We start from the raw sequence: 21,808 nt of genomic DNA on the forward strand, positions 1-21,808 counted from the left end.
AAGTCCTACAATACATTCCTCAAAAAGGGCGTAGAAGAACAAATTAATCCATCAACGTGTAGCATTCAATTTATCCTGGACCATTAAAGACGCTGCCTTCCGCGTAGAATCATACGTCATCCTCGCCGCCATATTGGATGGGGCAAAGCGAAGAATAAAGATACCTCATTCATGTGCTGCGTTTAACTGTACCAACAGGTTTACCGTCCAAACGAGATCACATGGGATTACCTTTCACAGGTGAGACTGGAAAAATACTTTTCATTGTATTTGGTCATTATAACGTAACTTTAAGAACAGATTTTCCTGACTTTGTGGCTAATATGAAGTCTCGCGCATAATAGTTTATGCGCATGCGTCCTTACTTCTTCTATTGTCCTGGTGTCTCCGATGGGACCGTCTTACAGCGCACCTAGAGGTGTGGCATGTGTATTGCATTGTTTTCAGCAAGCGTTGCGTTGCCATATGTACCTTATATTTTACTGATCCGTTGCCCATGTGGACGCGATATTTTTTTTAATAACATCTCGTTGCCATTGTCGTGTAGATGTAGCCTTAGAGCCACCAATTAACCTAACCTGCATGTCTTTGGACTGTGGGGGAAACCGGAGCACCCAGAGGAAACCCACGCAGACACATAGAGAACATGCAAACTCCACACAGAAAGGTTTCCGTCGGCCACTGGGCTCAAACCCAGAACTTTCTTGCTGTGAGGTGACAGTGCTAACCACTACACCACCATGCCGCCCTGTCTTTATTTATAATGTGCCTATACACTCAGATGCTTCCAATTTCAGCCACACCATTTGCTTCACTGTTGGCTTTGTGTCCACATACCTGAAGCGCAAAAAAAAAGTTTCCCTGGTCGAAGAGGAAGATGTAATGGAAAATGTGTGAGGCAGTCTGTAAGGAGTACTTGTGTGTGAATGTGAGTGATGGTTGTCCACAAACCATTTCCTCAGTGTAACCTCACTGCTCTTCATGGACTTGCCAGAATTCTCCAAGCTGTCTAGCTATACTTAGTGGGAAGACAATGTGTTCCACAAGTTTGACTACTAATCCTTATTTTGTGTGGGTTGTATCCCACACAAAATGTGTCTCGTAAAGTTTATAACTTAACACTGATGAAGTGTTAAGGTGATTTTGTTTTATATAATGGATGACAGTATTATTTATAAGTGTTATTCAATACTGGTAGAGTGGATGATAAAATGCTGATGAAAAATATCGATATAAAGGAAACAGTTTATGAGATGGAGAAATGTCCATCTATTTCTACAGCAGCTGTGTGACTGACTAAACACTTCTTCCTCTTCTTTTGTCTGGCCAATAGTGTGATTTATAGAGTGTCTGTAAGGAGTATCTTTAGGGCAAAGGACACCTATGATGGCTCTTAGACAGAATGTAGTTCATAAAATAAGAACCTGTCACACATGCGTACATAAATCTCTCGTATTTGATTAACATATTTCTTGACTCACCAGATATTTGTATGTGCAAAAGTCAGTGACCCTGTTTCAGTCATTTAGTAGCAACTTCACATGGTCCTCTTACAGTCCTCTATTCTACCTGGAGGACCCCCCCCCCCTTTCTTTTCTTTACAAGGCTTCACTTGGCAGCTACAAGCCTGTGCATTCAAAGAATGTCTTGAATGAAACTCTTTTAGTCCACCATCTCAATAGGACTCAGGTCAGGGCTTTGACTTGGCCATTCTACATAGAACCTCTTTTTTTTTTTCTTTTTTTTTCTCCTTCCCTCTCTCACTCCTTCACTCAAAGTTTCTCCGCTAGGGGGATCTTTTGACCATCAATTAGCTTTTGTATGAATTGCTATTGAAAGTAGAGAAACCATGTACACTCCGAACTTGTGTGTATTTGAAGTAAATGGCTCCAAACACAGTTGTATTACAATGGACATCTTTTTTTTGTTGTTGTTGTTGATACTGGGGGGGGAATGGATTCTTTGAGTAACCTCATAGTAAAATATTTCGTCTGGCTACTTAAATATGATATGCCTGGTTTAAATTACTTTTTGTACGAGTATAATCCCAGTGGCACCAACCATTTACTGCATTCATTAACCAAATACCTTCAACTCGTAATGGTTTCTCATGTTATAGATACAGAGCGATCAGTCATATAATAATAATAATAATAATAATAATTATTATTATTATTATTTAACAGCTTTGTTCATTGGTTCATTTTCATGAAAACATTGCTGGGAAAAGCAGCAAAGCTTACAGAGTTCATCACCACTTTGTCAATTCAGCCATCCTAAAATTCATTCCAGACCTGCATTCATCAGAATGGTTTGTATATGTTGTCTTTTTGTTATTGCTTGTGACACTAGTGACCAGCAGTAAGGACCTGCCTTCAGGCATTTATTTATGTCTGATCAGCTCTTCAGTGTCATTGATTTGATTAACTCTGATTAACTCTGTTATTTGATTAACACCCTGTAATTGACTACACTGATCCTGTTTTACTTTGAGGTAAGTCATAAAACTAAACTGTATGTGGTTACTCTCTTTTAGACTAGACAACCTCACAAAGAGCAAAACGCAGGCTGTTCTTTGCTGTCGTTCCGCAAAGGGGTATTATGCTGAACTGTTGGCAGGTCGTGATGGATTTATGATTGATATGAGGTATGCTTCCGAAAAATGTGTGCGTTTTCAGAGTGCTGTTAAATTTGAAAGCTGTCACAGGCATGACTCAGAAAATTCCTGCTTGACATTATGATTTATTTAAAAAAAAGAAGAAGAATGGATTAATTATTTAACTGAGATACACCTGATGTGAATTTTTTTTTTACTTGTAAATCTAGCATTTACAGGAACCAATGTCTAGCACGTAAAGTCGCTGTGTGCCAAAATAAGGGCTGTTTAGGGTAGAGAGAGAATTAGTGTGCTGAGGTAACGGCCAGTGCAGGGTACTGGTGCGGAAAAATGATTTTTCTGGCACTGCTATGCCTTCTGGTATATGTCCTGCATACACACATCAACTCAATCTACCTCCTCCCATCTGTTCCAGTCTGCACTCAGAGTCATGGATTTAATATTCTTTTAATGTTTTAAAATAAGAATTGGAGATAACACACACACACACACACACACACACATGTATATGGTGGGTGAGAGCAGCCTAAATCATAAATGCAGATTACATGCAGGATGGTGAAATAAACAGCTGTGACTGGGCGAACACACGTGTACTCAGAGGAGATTTGGTCTGAGCTCTCAGACTACAGCTAGATGCAGCTTAGCAATGAATAATGGAGGCAAGGTTGACGACCAGGAACAAATACTATTCAGGTATTTGTATTTGCATATATTAGGCTTTTCCAGCAATTACATTAACCAAACACACCTCATTTACATTAGCAGCCTAATTATATAAAATGCTGCCATCTAGTGACAGACATCATTATTATTATTATTATTATTATTATTATTATTATTATTAATGAGAAAGTAATGCAATTCGAAGTTGATTTATATTTATTAGTATGTTGTAAAAAAAAGTTGATATTTTAATGGCTACTTTTATATTTAACCCTGTATGGAGTTGTATTGTTTAGAAAAAAACAGCTATTCACTTTGATAAAGTCTAATTTATTCCAAACTTTTTTGCCAAATAAATAAACTCTTTTGTTATCAAGACAACCATTACGAGAACTGTGAGGGTTTTTTTTTTTTGTGGGGGACACATGGCAAAGTACTCCACTGTAAGCATATTTTAAAGTATTTAAAGCATATATGCAGAACCATGGCCTCACTTTTTGTTTATAAATCACACAGGAATAGTTTTAAGCGTTAACAATAAATCTAATATAGTAAATTTTACGATTAAAGTGATTCATATAGGTAGCGGTCTGAGTGAATGACCTTGACGTCCATGACATCACAGCAGGAAGTCTATCGGTCTCATCGCCATTTACGCTATACTGAAACACAGAGCTGACTGCAACTCTGATCCTCCATTTTGAGCTAATTTATTGCCATGCTGTGTACCTGTGTTGCTAGTGGGTGCAGCAGCACGACAGAAGGTGGATTTACGTTGCATTCATGGCCCAAGAATGTTCAAACTGCAAAGATTTGGATGTGTTTTGTGAGAAGTTCACGGGCACATTGGGCGCCTACGAAGTGGTCTCTCCTCTGCTCTGGAGATTTTACTGAAGATCTGTTGAGGAGCATTGGCTATAAGCCCATATTGAAAGAGTGTTCAGTACCAACACCCATCCATTATCTGTAGCAGCTTATCCTGCTCTACAGGGTCGCAGGCAAGTTGGAGCCTATCCCTGCTGAATGTGGGTGAGATGCGGGGTACACCCTGGACAAGTTGCCAGGTCATTGCAGGGCTGACACATGGAGACAAACAACCATTCACACTCACGTTCACACCTACGGTCAATTTAGAGCCACCAATTATCCTAATCTGCATGTCTTTGGACTGTGGGGGAAACCGGAGTACCCGGAGGAAACCCATGCAGACACGGGGAGAACATGCAAACTCCCTCGCCGGCCTCTGGGCTCGAACCCAGGACCTTCTTGCTGTGAGGTGACAGTGCTAACCACTACACCACCGTGACACCCCACAGTACCAACAATTAAAGGAAAATAAAACTATAAGGAAAGGAAAATAAGTTCAGTTGCACCAGTTCTCCCGGAGTGTGAGTCGAGGGTTGTTGCTAAAACCCGGGACAGAACGGGACATATTAACGCTTGGGCAGTGACCTCCCCACAGTTGTTGCTAAAACCGGTGATGTCCCGTCCCGGGTTTTAGTAATTGCCTGAGCCGAGCAGTAATGGCGGAGTACTCTGTATGGAGAAAATGGAGAATGACTGGAGCAGCCGCCTGATTTCTCCGCTGGATATGCTTCCCTCAGCAGCAATATTTTGCCCTTACATGGAAGAAGCGAATGAACAGAGAACTGAACGAACAACTGAAAGTCAGATTGTTTGTTTCAAAACAATCGGCCACAAGATCAACCTTCAAGAAGCGAGAACACAGACGGGTAAGCTGCGACTGTCATTTGGAAATAAAACAACAAAAACAACAATACTCGTTGTTTACCTGCATTTAGATTAATACATGTAACTTGTATTGTGTGTTTAAGTTACCGGTATAAGATTATTTAATTTGCTTCAGAATGTGATTGTCTCAGTTCATCTGATTATTTAATTAGCCTTTTACGTTTTATCAGTGAAAATGCATGCATGTACATGCATGTTGTATAAGTTATAACAGCTATCCTGTTTTGGTGAGAGTCAACCCACAATCAATGAAGTCAAATCAGTCTTAGTTGAGCAAGTTGGTAACAGTATTTCTTACTTTCACCATAAATTTTTATATATATGACTGGTCTGTAGCTGTCAAAGGCCTCGGCCTTAAAACCAGTTACCGCTGTGACGTCACGCACTCAGGGCTGGCTGGCTCAGCAGGGCAGCTCGAATGCCATCTTTGCGGTCGATTTTTAACTCTCAAATTTTTTATTCCCTTTTATGTAGCATACAAGAGTCAAGGATGGAGATACTATCCACTCAGAAATTTATTTTAAAATAAAGGTTCTGCGTATATCCTTTAAATATGCTTATAAAGTCAGAACTATTCCTGTAAATGAAATTAAATACATGAGGTTTTTTTAAATACATTAGCTTATAAATTGGTTAAAAACTAGAGTGTATACCTCCACCAAGCCACATATCAAAATCAAATCACTTGAACCTAGGATAATACTAAAGCTGTATGCCAAATTTCATCAAACTCTGTTCAGTACTTTTTGAGTTACATTGGGAACAGACAAACAAACAGAGGCAAAAACATAACCTCCTCATTACAAAGCTGGCGGAGGTAACAATGCGCTATGCATAAATGACTAGGGGTCCTTTAGGAAATGTATATGTGGTGCATGTTGACATAATCTGTTACAGTGAATGTGATGGTCATTTCTATGTATTTTAAGGTACAGTGGTGCTTGAAAGTTTGTGAACCCTTTATAATTTTCTATATTTCTGCATAAATATGACCTAAAACATCATCAGATTTTCACACGAGTCCTAAAAGTAGATAAAGAGAACCCAGTTAAACAAATAACACAAAAATATTATACTTGGTCATTTATTTATTGAGGAAAATGATCCAATATTACATATCTGTGAGTGGCAAAAGTATGTGAACCTTTGCTTTCAGTATCAGGTGTGACACCCTTGTGCAGCAATAACTGCAACTAAACATTTCCGGTAACTGTTGATCAGTCCTGCACACCGGCTTGGAGGAATTTTAGCCCATTCTTCCATACAGAACAGCTTTAATTCTGGGATGTTGGTGGGTTTCGTCACATGAACTGCTCAGTTCAGGTTCTTCCACAACATTTGGATTGGATTACAGTCAGGACTTTGACTTGGCCATTCCAAAACGTTAACTTTATTCTTCTTTAACCATTCTTTGGTACAACGACTTGTGTGCTTAGGGTCGTTGTCTTGCTGCATGACCCACCTTCTCTTGAGATTCAGTTCATGGACAGATGTCCTGACATTTTCCTTTAGAATTTGCTGGTGTAATTCAGAATTCATTGTTCCATCAATGATGGCAAGCCATCCTGGCCCAGATGCAGCAAAACAGGCCCCAACCATGGTACTACCACCACCATGTTTCACAGATGGGATAAGGGTCTTATGCTGGAATGCAGTATTTTCCTTTCTCCAAACACAACGCTTCTCATTTAAACCAAAAAGTTCTATTTTGGTCTCATCTGTGCACAAAACATTTTTCCAATAGCCTTCTGGCTTGTCCACGTGATCTTTAGCAAACTGCAGATGAGCAGCAATGTTCTTTTTGGAGAGTAGTGGCTTTCTCCTTGCAACCCTGCCATGCACACCATTGTTGTTCAGTGTTCTCCTGATGATGGACTCATGAACATTAATATTAGCCAATGTGAGAGAGGCCTTCAGTTGCTTAGAAGTTACCCTGGGGTCCTTTGTGACCTTGCCGACTATTACACACCTTGCTCTTGGAGTGATCTTTGTTGGTCAACCACTCCTAGGGAGGGTAACAATGGTCTTGAATTTCCTTCATTTGTACACAATCTGTCTGACTGTGGATTGGTGGAGTCCAAACTCTTTATAGATGGTTTTGTAACCTTTTCCAGCCTGATGAGCATCAACAACACTTTTTCTGAGGTCCTCAGAAATCTCGTTTGTTCGTGCCATGATACACTTCCAAAAACGTGTTGTGAAGATCAGACTTCGATAGATCCCTGTTCTTTAAATAAAACAGGGTGCCCACTCACACCTGATTGTCATCCCATTGATTGAAAACACCTGACTCTAATTTCACCTTCAAATAAACTGCTAATCCTAGAGGTTCACATACTTTTGCCACTCACAGATATGTAATATTGGATCATTTTCCTCAATAAATAAATGACCAAGTATAATATTTTTGTCTCATTTGTTTAACTGGGTTCTCTTTATCTACTTTTAGGACTTGTGTGAAAATCTGATGATGTTTTAGGTCATATTTATGCAGAAATATAGAACATTCTAAAGGGTTCACAAACTTTCAAGCACCACTGTAGCTATCAATAAGTTTCTGGAAAGCAGGAAGGTATAGCAAGATGATATGTATACTAGAATAAAAAATGTTGGTTATAGTTATTTACTAAACATTTTATTTACAGATTTTGAATTTTAATCTAATCTTTTTTTTAATATAGATTTAGTCTACACTGAGGAAAAACTCCCAATGAAATACATATATGTTATTTACCAGCTGGGAGGTCCGTATCATGAAATACCATGACCGAGGTCTTGAGGGCCGAGGTCAGTATTCAAGGCCGAGGTCACGGTATTTGACCATACGGACCGCCCTAAAGCTGGTAAATAATATACATTTTTTTTCTTTACCAAATTCTAACAGAAAACGAGAGCGCCCGAAAGGAAAAACCGAGCTGAGGCGAGCCACCATTTTGAATCCTCATTCACGGCTGTAATGCAAATTGCTTCATCCTTGGTATACAAGTGCACTTCCATGGCAGGAAAAAAAAAACTACATTTTGCTGCCTATATAGTCCCCTATTTATACAAAATTGAGTCATTCAGGATTCAACCATGTTTTTGCTCGGCGTTAGCAAGTTAGAGGTTTTTATCTTTCTCCTGAAATGTTTTCTTTTATTTCTTCTTCCTCAGAGTAGTAAAACTCGCTTTCACTGTGAACACTGTTATCACTATCCATGCTGTAAAATTAATGCTATTCTCCTGAGAAATGCTGGCAAAAATGTATAAGATTTTTAATAATCTTATAAATAAATCTTATAAAAAAAGATAAATGTTGACAAAAAAATTCTACTATGTTTGTTGTTGTTGTGAACGAGCGAGTCGCCAGAGGTCCGTAACCGGGGTCCGTAACTGAGGTCCATACTGTAGGACACGGACCCGCTCGCCAGCCAATCAGAGCGCAGGATTTGATGAAAACCGCACCGCGAAAAAAATAGTGTGTTATTTCACATCGACGGTTTTTGTTTTACTGTTACTCAATTGACTGTCAAGAATAAATAAAACAAACAACAGTTTCTTGTAGTGGTATAGTAATGCCATGTAATAAAATGCCCTGTTTGATGACTAATGTTACCTAATAAGACCTGCTGTTATTTATAAATGACTTTTCCTAGGTTAAAGTTAAAATGTTGTATGTTAAACACCTAGAAATCAATTTTTTTTGCATGTAGTAGAACTATACAATATAGCTATTCTTTGTTAAAATATTCAAGGACTGGAGAGGCATTATTTTTATTCTGCAGTGTGTCATAACTACAAACTTATGGTACATGTTTCTCTACTTTTGTGACTTCTCGTGAATCTCCTGAGTCTTTTTTTTTTTTTAACTGTGAACAACAGATGGGCCACTTGGCATAACAATAGAAATGAACAGGCTGTTATTTATATTAAAAAAAAAAAGGTTTTGTTTAGCTTGTGTCAAGGTAATCTTATCTCCTTTCCCCTCACACTCCTGGTTATCCATCTCACAGATGTATAAAATACATACATATATACAGTGGGGCAAAAACGTATTTAGTCAGCCACCAATTGTGCAAGTTCTCCCACTTAAAAAGATGAGAGAGGCCTATAATCTTCATCATAGGTACAGTGGTGCTTGAAAGTTTGTGAACCCTTCAGAATTTTCTATATTTCTGCATAAATATGACCTAAAACATCATCAGATTTTCACACAAGTCCTAAAAGTAGATAAAGAGAACCCAGTTAAACAAATGAGACAAAAATATTATACTTGGCCATTTATTTATTGAGGAAAATGATCCAATATTACATATCTGTGAGTGGCAAAAGTATGTGAACCTTTGCTTTCAGTATCTGATGTGACCCCCTTGTGCAGCAATAACTGCAACTAAATGTTTCCGGTAACTGTTGATCAGTCCTGCACACCAGCTTGGAGGAATTTTAGCCCATTCCTCCGTACAGAACAGCTTCAACTCTGGGATGTTGGTGGGTTTCCTCACATGAACTGCTCGCTTCAGGTCCTTCCACAAAATTTCGATTGGCTTAAGGTCAGGACTTTGACTTGGCCATTCCAAAACATTAACTTTATTCTTCTTTAATCATTCTTTGGTAGAATGACTTGTGTGCTAAGGGTCGTTGTCTTGCTGCATGACCCACCTTCTCTTGAGATGGACAGATGTCCTGACATTTTCCTTTAGAATTCTCTGGTACAATTCAGAATTCATTGTTCCATCAGTGATGTCAAGCTGTCCTGGCCCAGATGCAGCAAAACAGGCTCAAACCATGATACTACCACCACCATGTTTCACAGATGGGATGAGGTTCTTATGCTGGAATGGAATGTTTTTCTTTCTCCAAACGTAACGCTTCTCATTTAAACCATAAAGTTCTATTTTGGTCTTATCTGTCCACAAAACATTTTTCCAATAGCCTTCTGGCTTGTCCACATGATCTTTAGCAAACTGCAGACGAGCAGTAATGTTCTTTTTGGAGAGCAGTGGCTTTCTCCTTGCAACCCTGCCATGCACACCATTGTTGTTCAGTGTTTTCCTGATGGTGGACTCATGAACATTAACATTATCCAATGTGAGCGAGGCCTTCAGTCACTTAGAAGTTACCCTGGGGTCCTTTGTGACCTCACCGACTATTACACACCTTGCTCTTGGAGTGATCTTTGTTGGTCGCCCACTCCTGGGGAGGGTAACAATGCTCTTGAATTTCCTCCATTTGTACACAATCTGTCTGATTGTGGATTGGTGGAGTCCAAATTCTTTAGAGATGGTTTTATAACCTTTTCCAGCCTGATGAGCATCAACAACGCTTTTTCTGAGATTCTCAGAAATCTCCTTTATTCGTGCCATGATACACTTCCACAAACATGTGTTGTGAAGATCAGACTTTGATAGATCCCTGTTCTTTAAATAAAACAGGGTGCCCACTCACACCTGACTGTCATCCCATTGATTGAAAAACACTTGACTCTAATTTCACCTTCAAATTAACTGCTAATCCTAGAGGTTCACTTACTTTTGCCACTCACAGATATGTAATATTGGATCATTTTCCTCAATAAATAAATGACCAAATATAATATTTTTGTCTCATTTGTTTAACGGGGTTCTCTTTATCTACTTTTAGGACTTGTGTGAAAATCTGATGATGTTTTAGGTCATATTAATGCAAAAATATAGAAAATTCTGAAGGGTTCACAAACTTTCAAGCACCACTGTACACTTCAACTATGAGAGACAAAATGGGGGGGAAAGAATCCAAGAAATCACATTGTAGGATTTTTAATGAATTAATTGGTAAATTCCTCGGTAAAATAAGTATTTGGTCACCTACAAACAAGCAAGATTTCTGGCTCTCACAGACCTGTAACAACTTCTTTAAGAGGCTCCTCTGTCCTCCACTCGTTACCTGTATTAATGGCACCTGTTTGAACTCGTTATCAGTATAAAAGACACCTGTCCACAACCTCAAACAGTCACACTCCAAACTCCACTATGGCCAAGACCAAAGAGCTGTCAAAGGACACCAGAAACAAAATTGTAGACCTGCACCAGGCTGGAAAGACTGAATCTGCAATAGGTAAGCAGCTTGGTGTGAAGAAATCAACTGTGGGAGCAATTATTAGAAAATGGAAGACATACAAGACCACTGATAATCTCCCTCAATCTGGGGCTCCACGCAAGATCTCACCCCGTGGGGTCAAAATGATCACAAGAACGGTGAGCAAAAATCCCAGAACCACACGGAGGGACCTAGTGAATGACCTGCAGAGAGCTGGGACCAAAGTAACAAAGGCTACCATCAGTAACACACTACGCCGCCAGGGACTCAAATCCTGCAGTGCCAGATGTGTCCCCCTGCTTAAGCCAGTACATGTCCAGGCCTGTCTGAAGTTTGCTAGAGAGCATTTGGATGATCCAGAAGAGGATTGGGAGAATGTCATATGGTCAGATGAAACCAAAATAGAACTTTTTGGTAAAAACTCAACTTGTCGTGTTTGGAGGAGAAAGAATGCTGAGTTGCATCCAAAGAACACCATACCTACTGTGAAGCATGGGGGTGGAAACATCATGCTTTGGGGCTGTTTTTCTGCAAAGGGACCAGGACGACTGATCCGTGTAAAGGAAAGAATGAATGGGGCCATGTATCGTGAGATTTTGAGTGAAAACCTCCTTCCATCAGCAAGGGCATTGAAGATGAAACGTGGCTGGGTCTTTCAGCATGACAATGATCCCAAACACACCGCCCGGGCAACAAAGGAGTGGCTTCGTAAGAAGCATTTCAAGGTCCTGGAGTGGCCTAGCCAGTCTCCAGATCTCAACCCCATAGAAAATCTTTGGAGGGAGTTGAAAGTCCGTGTTGCCCAGCGACAGTCCCAAAACATCACTGCTCTAGAGGAGATCTGCATGGAGGAATGGGCCAAAATACCAGCAACAGTGACTACGTTTACATGCACATCCAAATCGAGCTGCTGTCGGTAATCGAGCTGAAGGTCCCAGCAGGGTGCCAGAGAAATCCAATCGTACATGCACACAACTGAAATCGGGCTATTGTGTGAGGTGCATTGTGCACCCGAGCCACAGGTGGCGCAACACGCCCCATCATGTTGGTACACTTCCGGTTGTCGTCATGAAGAAGAGCTATTCAAGAGTGTAAACAAAGTTATCAGTTCCGTGTTCTCCATTGCGCGTTTTTCTCCCGTCCATGAATTTTAATATATTCAACTCCTTAAGCTGAATGAGCGTGAACTCTGTCTCCTCACTGCTCCAGAAGTGCACGTTTCTGCTTGCCTGTAGCAGTGGGGGCGTGGTCAAGCGCCGGTCTGTGACAGGAGGGTGGAGCCAGGGAAGGTGAGTGGCAGAATAACTACACCTGACGGTAATTAACCTGTTTTTGTGTGGCTTCCCATTAACCGCGCCCTATTTAAGGAGGCAGAGGGAGAGTAGAGGGGAGAGCTCATCCCGGGACTAGAACACAGCGCGCGCGCGTGTGTGTGTGTGTGTGTTTTTCTCTCAAGAATAAAAGTAGGCTGTTAAACTGAAAAGTCTGACAATAAAAAGCCTATTAGTACCAGAAGCTTTGTCCTGCCGTCCTCTGTGCTCCACCCACACTTCAGAGAGCTCTCCATCGCCATTTTCTCTTCTTCGTTTGTTCCTCCTGACCTCTTCTGCTGCTCGCTACTACTGTTGTCATGCCGACCGAGGCTGTTGTGTTTCCCGCTTGTGGTCTCGTCACTCGTCACTTCCGGAAGTAGCTCGACAACTAGCTCGATAGGGTATACATGCACAAAGTAGCTCGGCAGAAATCGCATAAACTAGGTCGTGTAGCTCGATTCCGAGAAATCAAGTTCGGTTCAATTTCAGCCGAATTAAGGTGTATACATGGCATTTTGAACTTCGATTTCAGTCGAGCAACGGCAGAAATTCGATTCTCTCTATGTGCATGTAAACGTAGTGAGTGTGTGAAAACCTTGTGAAGACTTACAGAAAACGTTTGACCTCTGTCATTGCCAACAAAGGGTATATAACAGAGTATTGAGATGAACTTTTGTTATTGACCAAATACTTATTTTCCACCATAATTTGCAAATAAATTCTTTAAAAATCAGACAATGTGATTTTCTGGATTTTTTTTCTCATTTTGTCTCTCATAGTTGAGGTATTGAGGTATTTCACCCACGTGACCAAGTCACGTGACACAGCCATTTTGGACGGCACGCTTAAGTCCTTCATTGCAAGGCGGTATGAGATGGTGGAGACCTTTGCACATTTTAACAAGAAAGTAAGCTGTGATTCGTGTTAAATTGGATCTGTCTTTTATCACAAACACTGTACCCAGCCTTGGTATGGAGCCCTGTTTATTTATTTCTGTGTCCCGTTTCTTTCTAGCCTCTGTTATTGCGTTTTATGTCTGATGTCTGCTACATGCAACCCTAGACAAATTAACACTGCCTTGTTTCACTGCTCAGATGGGTTAACAGACACTGACCCATTTACTTTTTGCTATATATTTTATCAAAATTGCGTTAACTGATAAACTAACCTGAAATGAAATGATCACTGCAAAGTCTGGAGTACTCTGTTGGCTCCCAATCCTGTCTCTTCACAGCTGCAATCCATTTGGCCCTCTTGTCTGGGTCAATAGGAAACTGGTAGTGATGTGTCGGTCGCGAACGATCCGGTTCAAAGAGCCGGCTCTTCGGTGGGAGCCGAGTTGGGGAGCCGAATTAGTTTGTTGTCCTTAGGTGCTTCAGAGAGAGAGACTTTCACAAAAGAAGTTGCTGTCCGATTGCATCTTTGTGTTGTCTATTACCATTCAAAGGAAAAAAAGTAGCATGGTGTACGCCTACTTTTTTTTGGTTGGGGGGGTTGATGTCATTCACAGCTGCGAAAATAGGAAAATTGGTGTAATGCTTAAAGCTGTGGAGCGCAGGGGAGAGGAGTCTGTGAGGCACCTGAGGAGGGGAAAATCAGCTGTGTATTTTATATTGGTAATATAACACAGTTTTGCATTATGTTTGTGAGAAAATTTATTAATTGGTAAGTAAGTTTTATTTCTATAGCTAGAACATTGTTACACTGCTATACTTTACAAAGTTTTACAATGGCTACAAAAACTAAAAAATAAAATGGAAAACATCCTATTGATAAAATATAAATAATAATGTAATTAATTAACTAGTTAATTGCAGCAATTAAATCAACAATACAATCTCAGGAGCCGTTTGGGAGCCGAAAGAGCCGGCTCCTTATAGTAAGAAGAGCCAAAAGAGCCGGCTCCCGAAAAAGAGCCGAAATTCCCATCACTAGAAACCGGTAAAAGGAGCGTCCTGCACGCTGTCCCTGTCTGTTGTGGCAGCCCACCGCACAACAAGCAAACACCATGGTTATTTATAGAGTGCTTACTGACAAATTAATCTATTCTAGGTGTCTGTAACACGTTTTTTAACAAGCCGGTTCTCCCTCTCTGTCTGCAGCGTTAGTATGTAGCTTGACGTTCAAAATGGCGGACACCGGGGCGTCACGTGACCCTGTGACGTCAGGTGAAATACCTCAATACCTATGATGAAAATTACAGGCCTCTCTCATCTTTTTAAGTGGGAAAACTTGCACAATTGGTGACTGACTAAATATTTTTTTGCCCCACTGTACGTGTGTGTGTGTGTGTGTATGTGTATATATATATATATATATATATATATATATATATATATATATATATATATATAGTGTGTGTGTGTTTGTATATATGTATGTATATATGTATGTGTGTTTTTTTATATATATATATATATATATATATATATAGGGGCGGCACGGTGGTGTAGTGGTTAGCGCTGTCGCCTCACAGCAAGAAGGTCCTGGGTTCGAGCCCCGGGGCCGGCGAGGGCCTTTCTGTGTGGAGTTTGCATGTTCTCCCCGTGTCCGCGTGGGTTTCCTCCGGGTGCTCCGGTTTCCCCCACAGTCCAAAGACATGCAGGTTAGGTTAACTGGTGACTCTAAATTGACCGTAGGTGTGAATGTGAGTGTGAATGGTTGTCTGTGTCTATGTGTCAGCCCTGTGATGACCTGGCGACTTGTCCAGGGTGTACCCCGCCTTTCGCCCGTAGTCAGCTGGGATAGGCTCCAGCTTGCCTGCGACCCTGTAGAAGGATAAAGCGGCTAGAGATAATGAGATGAGATGAGATATATATATATATATATAAAACACACATACATATATACATACATATATACAAACACACACACATATATATATATATATATATATATATATATATATATATATAATGTGTGTGTGTTTGTATATATGTATGTATATATGTGTGTGTTTTTTATATATATATATATATATATAAAACACATATATATAAAAAACACACACACATACATATATACATACATATATACAAACACACACACACACATACACATATATATATATATATATATATATATATATATATATATATATATATATATATATATATATATATAATGTGTGTGTGTTTGTATATATGTATGTATATATGTATGTGTGTGTTTTTTATATATATATATATATATATATATATATATATATATATGTATATGGAAATGAAAGCCAGAGGAAGTTTATTGAAATGTGGTTGTGGCATTTACTCTGAGTCAGCTAGTCTGAGTGCAGTTGTGTCATGCAGCTAGAGAGAGAGTGAGGGGGAATGTCTGTTTGTGCACACTCCACCCTGCAGTCTATCTAGCGTCATGGGCTCCCTGCTGCTGGCCAGCAGCCTACATGACTAATGTCTGTGAGACACTCCCCCTGTGCTCTACTCGAACATGCATTGTTCTCAGAGTGCACTGAAGAAAAGTTTCAAACCGGGGGATCATGCCTGAGCAGCTCTTCTGATAGACTCGAGCAGTGGTAAGTGTACTTCACTCAGCATCTTTCTGGTCTGTTAAATTTTGTTTCGTTCATTAAGTTAAACAGCAGACTGTGTAACAGACTTGATGTAGTCTATTAAAAAGTTACCGGATACATTTTGGAGGATGTGCTCTGTCGTATATTGTCATTTTCCCCGTTTGTGATAGAAAGTGCATTTTCTTTTCGTGTGGTGTTCTTCACTTAATTTCACAAATAGTTCTGGTCGTTTCTCTGTTGTTCTGTCTTGTGCTTGTTTTGGTGACAAGTCCATCATATTGATTCTTGAGTCTGGTGAGAGGAGTTGTTAAGGTTCCTACAGTTCTTCAACTCCAGTCTTTGAATGATTAGCGGTTTGGTGACTTAAAGCAGAGTATGAATACCCCCCCCAGTCCAGTCTGTGTGTTTACACTATTCATAGATTTTTATATGGTTAATCCAGCTGTGTGTTTCAGAACCGTGTCTTTCCCTAAATGTGCTGAGATGTCTGTGCATGGCTAATAGTTTTAATTAGGAGAGGATATCCACCAGACTACAGGGAGGGTGTTGCTTTAGGAAAACAAGGGAAAATTAGTCTGAGCACATGCACTTAATTAGTGCTCTGGCATACTGTATATATTTTTCAAGAGGTCTTACAAGCGGAAAGAACTCTGTTCATTATCTTTTGATGTAGGAAGAGTGTAAATAGGTTTCAGAGTTTTAAAAGACTTCTCTATACATATTTATTCATATGAGAAGTGACAAGAGAATCATTGCTTGATAAATGTCCCAAATCCCAGACTCAAAAAGGTCTTTCTTGATTCAGTAAGCAAGCCTCAAATGCTCTCAGGATGAAGGATGATGCATAAGTCACACAGGGATGTGTGTGAGTATGAGTATGATAGAGGTGGAAGTCACACTACGGAAGTAAGTGTGTGTGTATGAGAGAGACAGACAGAGACAGAGTGGGTGTGAACCACTGCTGTCCCCTGCTGTGTTCTGCGTGCTCTTCAGTAATGAGGCCAAGCTGGATGAGTTGAGTTCTTTGGCTTTCCTCACACTGATTCACACTCAGCAGGGATTTTGCGAATGCGAGACAGGCCTGTATGCATTGAAAGATGATAGTCTCCGGATGTGTCTCTCCCTCTTGCTCCCCCGCAAACAAAAGGAAATTCAGTCTGCTCTAGATATTGTGTGGACAAGATGCTTCAATGGAAATCTCGCCTGCTTTGAAGTGTTGCCCTTTTTACACACAGCATTATCCGCCATGTTTGCTTTCAATCATACACCATGGTGCGGCATTTAGCGTACCTGCTCACCACACAGGAAGCCTTTCATGCTTCCCATTTTGACATGATTTCTTTATTAGAGGTTTTAAAATAAAGGTTAATAGAAAATGGGTGCCTGTGATGACCTGGCGACTTGTCCAGGGTGTACCCCACCTTTCGCCCGTAGTCAGCTGGGATAGGCTCCAGCTTGCCTGCGACCCTGTAGAACAGGATAAAGCGGCTAGAGATAATGAGATGAGATGAGAAAATGGGTGATTTTGGCGCTAATCACCAAGAGACGTTCCAGTCAATGCCCCATAGTCCCCAATCCACCCTTCCCCCTTCTACAGAGCTTTTACAGGACCTGATCACTGTGAATGTGGTGTAACTGCTGTCTGCTCATGTAGGTGTGAGAGATTCAGTGGAATTAGCATACTGAGGCTGGCATGATTGCTCCACCTCCTTGTCTTCGGGTCTGGATGTAGCTGCTCTCCTGTGAGCCTGAAATGTCAGTGGCTTCATCATCTGTACCAGTTGATGAGGAGGCTGAGTGGGAATCCTACAAGATCTTGGGGTGAAATGAGTGGGTGAGCTCCTGCCGCTCCACAGTGAGGGAGAGAGATAAATGAGCTGCTTGTTCAGGCATGACCACGGCCCCCAGACACTCTGGTCCTCTCGTGCCTCTGACATGCTCAATTTGCTTCTCATTGTCCAGGCTAATGTGACAGGACTTTCCTCATTTCATGAACCGCATAAACAACAGGTTGTGTGCCTGTCTGCTGTTAACGGATTAGTATTTGTCTACAAAATCTGACACGTCCGGATTATTTTCTTCATGGCATCAGTGTATTGACACTCCATGCCAAATTGTACTGTTCTGTTGCATTATGGGCGTATCCAACAATGTGCTGTTTTTACCCTTCGTGCAAACTGATGAATGCGTGATGGTAAGCAGTGAGGCCTGCACTGATGTCTATATAAATACATAATGTGGATTAGTAACCCATATAGCTGCATCTATAGCTCATAAATGAAAACAAAGCCATTATTTGTGACATATACATTACAGCATTCTTCGTGACAAAAACAGTGTGACTTATTCACCTGCCGCCATGTTGGATGATGTACAAATCCACAATGCAAGGACATGTACATAAGTAGTATATTTTAACATATTTTGATATTATAATTATTCTTGTTTTTATATCATTAACACAACAAACCTTGACATTTCAAACAATAAAGAGCTTTGATTAAAAAAAAAAAAAATATATATATATATATATATATATAGGGAGAGAGTACAAACACAGTCTAAAAGCCTCCAATAAAAACATTACTAAGGAAGTAGTACTATTTTATACTAATTCTATTTTATTTTCATAGACAAGGTAAAATCACTCTAATCAAAAGGAACAATTGATGGAGATAAATTACACAAGGCACAGCATACTTTGGCAATCTTATCAAGTTAAACCAGCTTCCAATATTTTTTTTTCTTAAGTTCCACCAGTTCACAAGTCAGATCTCTGTTGCACTGCTCCATTTGAGATATTTGTAACCCAGTGAGTTCCGTCTGGCACCCACTTCCAGTGTGCGTCTCTGCAGATCTTTCATTAGGGCCCGAGCCCTATGGGCGAAGGCCCTATTGTTCTTGTAAGAGTTCACTATTATTAGGGCCCGAGCCCTATGGGCGAAGGCCCTATTGTTCTTGTAAGAGTTCACTATTATTATTCTTCCGTCTTCTTCTTCTTCTTTATTTTTCTCCGCTGTTGGGCCATTTTCGGGGCGCTTGCCATGGGCGAAAACGCACGAAATTTGGCATCACTTCCGAGAATTGCCACCGCTACTGAGAACCAAAAGCCCAAACTTGGCCGGGGCTCAGGGCCTCTATAGCGCCCCCTAAGTCGTTGTGATTTTGGCCTCCCGCATTAAGGTGCCTGGTTGCCATATAGTTTGTAGTACTGGCATGCCATTTGGTAGGCATATGTATCTCACTAAGCCGGACAAAAATGTAATGCCAATGCATTAGCCACGCCCAACAGGAAGTGAGGTAATTTCACTTTTGTGCGAAATGCATGGCCACGAAGACGGCGCAACTCCTCCTAGACCGTTCATAGGAATGTCACCAAAATTGATACACATCATCTACAGACATGGCTGACAAAAGTTACTAAATACGTTTCACGTAGGATAAACCGTTCAGAAGTTATACGTCAATCAATTTTCACTTCAAAATTTTACATGCTAAAAAATTCATAACAAATCTTCTAATTGCTCAAAACTGCTCATACTTCACACGCTAATCACTCATTGGGCTTCTGACATGTGACCCAATTTCTGTGATTTTTCGCCACTGGGGGCGCTATTTTTGGGCAAAAAATCCAATCTTTCCTCAAATTTGGTCAAACTTCACGGCCACCCTCTTACTACCTCCCATGTCATGTATACCACGTTTTGGGTACTTTCGTCCATGGGGGGCGCTGTTTTTGGCCGACGCAATTGCTCCAAAACGGGTTTTTGGTAAATAATTCCATAATGCTTTTCCTTCACACCACTACCTTGTGATAGTACGTTCCTGTTGTAGACACTTACTTTTCCAAATCATAATTGCTCATGTACAGCTTAGCGCCACCTACTGACATGGGAAAAACCAAAAAATTTATTCTTCAAAAATCTATATCTCATCTTCTATTTACTCAATTGTCATCAATCTTCATACGCACACTCTTCATAGCTCACCTGACATGTACGCCAAATTTTGTGCACTTTCGCCCCTGGGGGTGCTGGTTATGGCAAAAATGATATTGCAGCTTCTGATTTGTCAAACTTGGCAAGCAAACTCTTTACAAGACCCTTATTGGGGCGCTTGCCATGGTCGACAATGCACGAAATTTGGCTCCTTTTTCTTAGACTGCCACCGCTACTGAGAACCAGAAGCCCAGATCCAGGCGGGCCTCAGGGCCTCTATAGCGCCCCCTAAGTCGTTGTGATTTTGGCCTTCCGCATTAAGGTGCCTTGTTGCCATGTAGTTTGTAGTTGTGGCATGCCATTTGGTAGGCATATGTGTCTCACTAAGCTGGACAAAAATGTAATGCCAATGCATTAGCCACGCCCAACAGGAAGTGAGGTAGTTTCACTTTTGTGCGAAATGCATGGCCACGAAGACGGCGCAACTCCTCCTAGACCGTTCATAGGAATGTCACCAAAATTGATACACATCATCTACAGACATGGCTGACAAAAGTTACTAAATATGTTTCACGTTGGATAAACCGTTCAGAAGTTATATGTCACTCAATTTTCAATGCAGAATTTTACATGCTTAAAAATTCATAACAAATCTTCTAATTGGTCAAAACTGCTCATACTTCACAGGCAAATCACTCATTGGGCTTCTGACATGTTACCCACTTTCTGTGATTTTTCGCCACTGGGGGCGCTATTTTTGGGCAAAAACTCCAATCTTTCCTCAAATTTGCTCAAACTTCACGGCCACCTTCTTACTACCTACCATGTCATGTATTCCACATTTTGGGATTTTTCGTCCATGGGGGGTGCTGTTTTTGGCCGACGCAATTGCTCCAAAACGGGTTTTTGGTTTATAAGTCCATAATGCTTTTCCTTCACACCACTACCTTGTGGTAGTGGGTTGCTGTTGTAGACACTTATTTGTCCAACTCATTATCGCTCATGTTCAGCATAGCGCCACCAACTGACATGGGAAAAACCAAAAAATTTATTCTTCAAAAACCTATATCTCATCTTCTATTTACTCAATTGTCATCAAACTTCATAGGCAAACTCTTCATAGCTCACCTGACATGTACGCCAAATTTTGTGCAATTTCACCCCTGGGGGTGCTGGTTATGGCAAAAATGATATTGCAGCTTCTGATTTGTCCCCGAGCACCGTACAGTGCGAGACCCTCTTGTTGCCATGTGTCCAATTCTGTGCTTTGTCGCCATTGTGGGAGTACTGTCTCTTGCCGAAGACGCTGTGGAAGGTTTTTCGCGGGGACGCATGCCCCCGCCCCCCTTGGCCACTGGGGCGAGGGCCCGTCGAGGCCGCTTGCGGCTTTAATTATTCTTCTTCCGTCTTCTTCTTTATTTTTCTCCGCTGTTGGGCCATTTTCGGGGCGCTTGCCATGGGCGAAAACGCACGAAATTTGGCACCAGTTCCGAGAATTGCCACCGCTACTCAGAACCAAAAGCCCAAACTTGGCCGGGGCTCAGGGCCTCTATAGCGCCCCCTAAGTCGTTGTGATTTTGGCCTCCCGCATTACGGTGCCTGGTTGCCATATAGTTTGTAGTAGTGGCATGCCATTTGGTATGCATATGTATCTCACTAAGCCGGACAAAAATGTAATGCCAATGCATTAGCCACGCCCAACAGGAAGTGAGGTAATTTCACTTTTGTGTGAAATGCATGGCCACGAAGACGGCGCAACTCCTCCTAGACCGTTCATAGGAATGTCACCAAAATTGATACACATCATCTACAGACATGGCTGACAAAAGTTACTAAATACGTTTCACGTAGGATAAACCGTTCAGAAGTTATACGTCAATCAATTTTCACTTAAAAATTTTACATGCTAAAAAATTCATAACAAATCTTCTAATTGCTCAAC

At 40.8% G+C, this 21,808-nt stretch overlaps 1 protein-coding gene across 2 annotated transcripts in view; it reads left to right on the forward strand.

Moving 5' to 3' along the window:
* The window catches only part of sash1b (SAM and SH3 domain containing 1b), a 186,699-nt gene that overhangs the window by 116,536 nt on the left and 48,355 nt on the right, over nt 1–21,808 (forward strand). The window contains exon 1 of one of the 2 annotated variants that reach the window (XM_060934474.1): nt 15,867–15,931. The exons of the other annotated variant lie outside the window; for it this stretch is intronic. The gene's annotated coding sequence lies outside the window, so the exon portion shown is untranslated. Of the gene's footprint in view, nt 1–15,866; nt 15,932–21,808 lie in introns of those variants that run through there. 2 annotated transcript variants of the gene reach the window in all.

The sequence above is a fragment of the Neoarius graeffei genome, chromosome 11 (assembly GCF_027579695.1).
Source record: "Neoarius graeffei isolate fNeoGra1 chromosome 11, fNeoGra1.pri, whole genome shotgun sequence".
In the NCBI taxonomy this organism is placed as follows: Eukaryota; Metazoa; Chordata; class Actinopteri; order Siluriformes; family Ariidae; genus Neoarius; species Neoarius graeffei.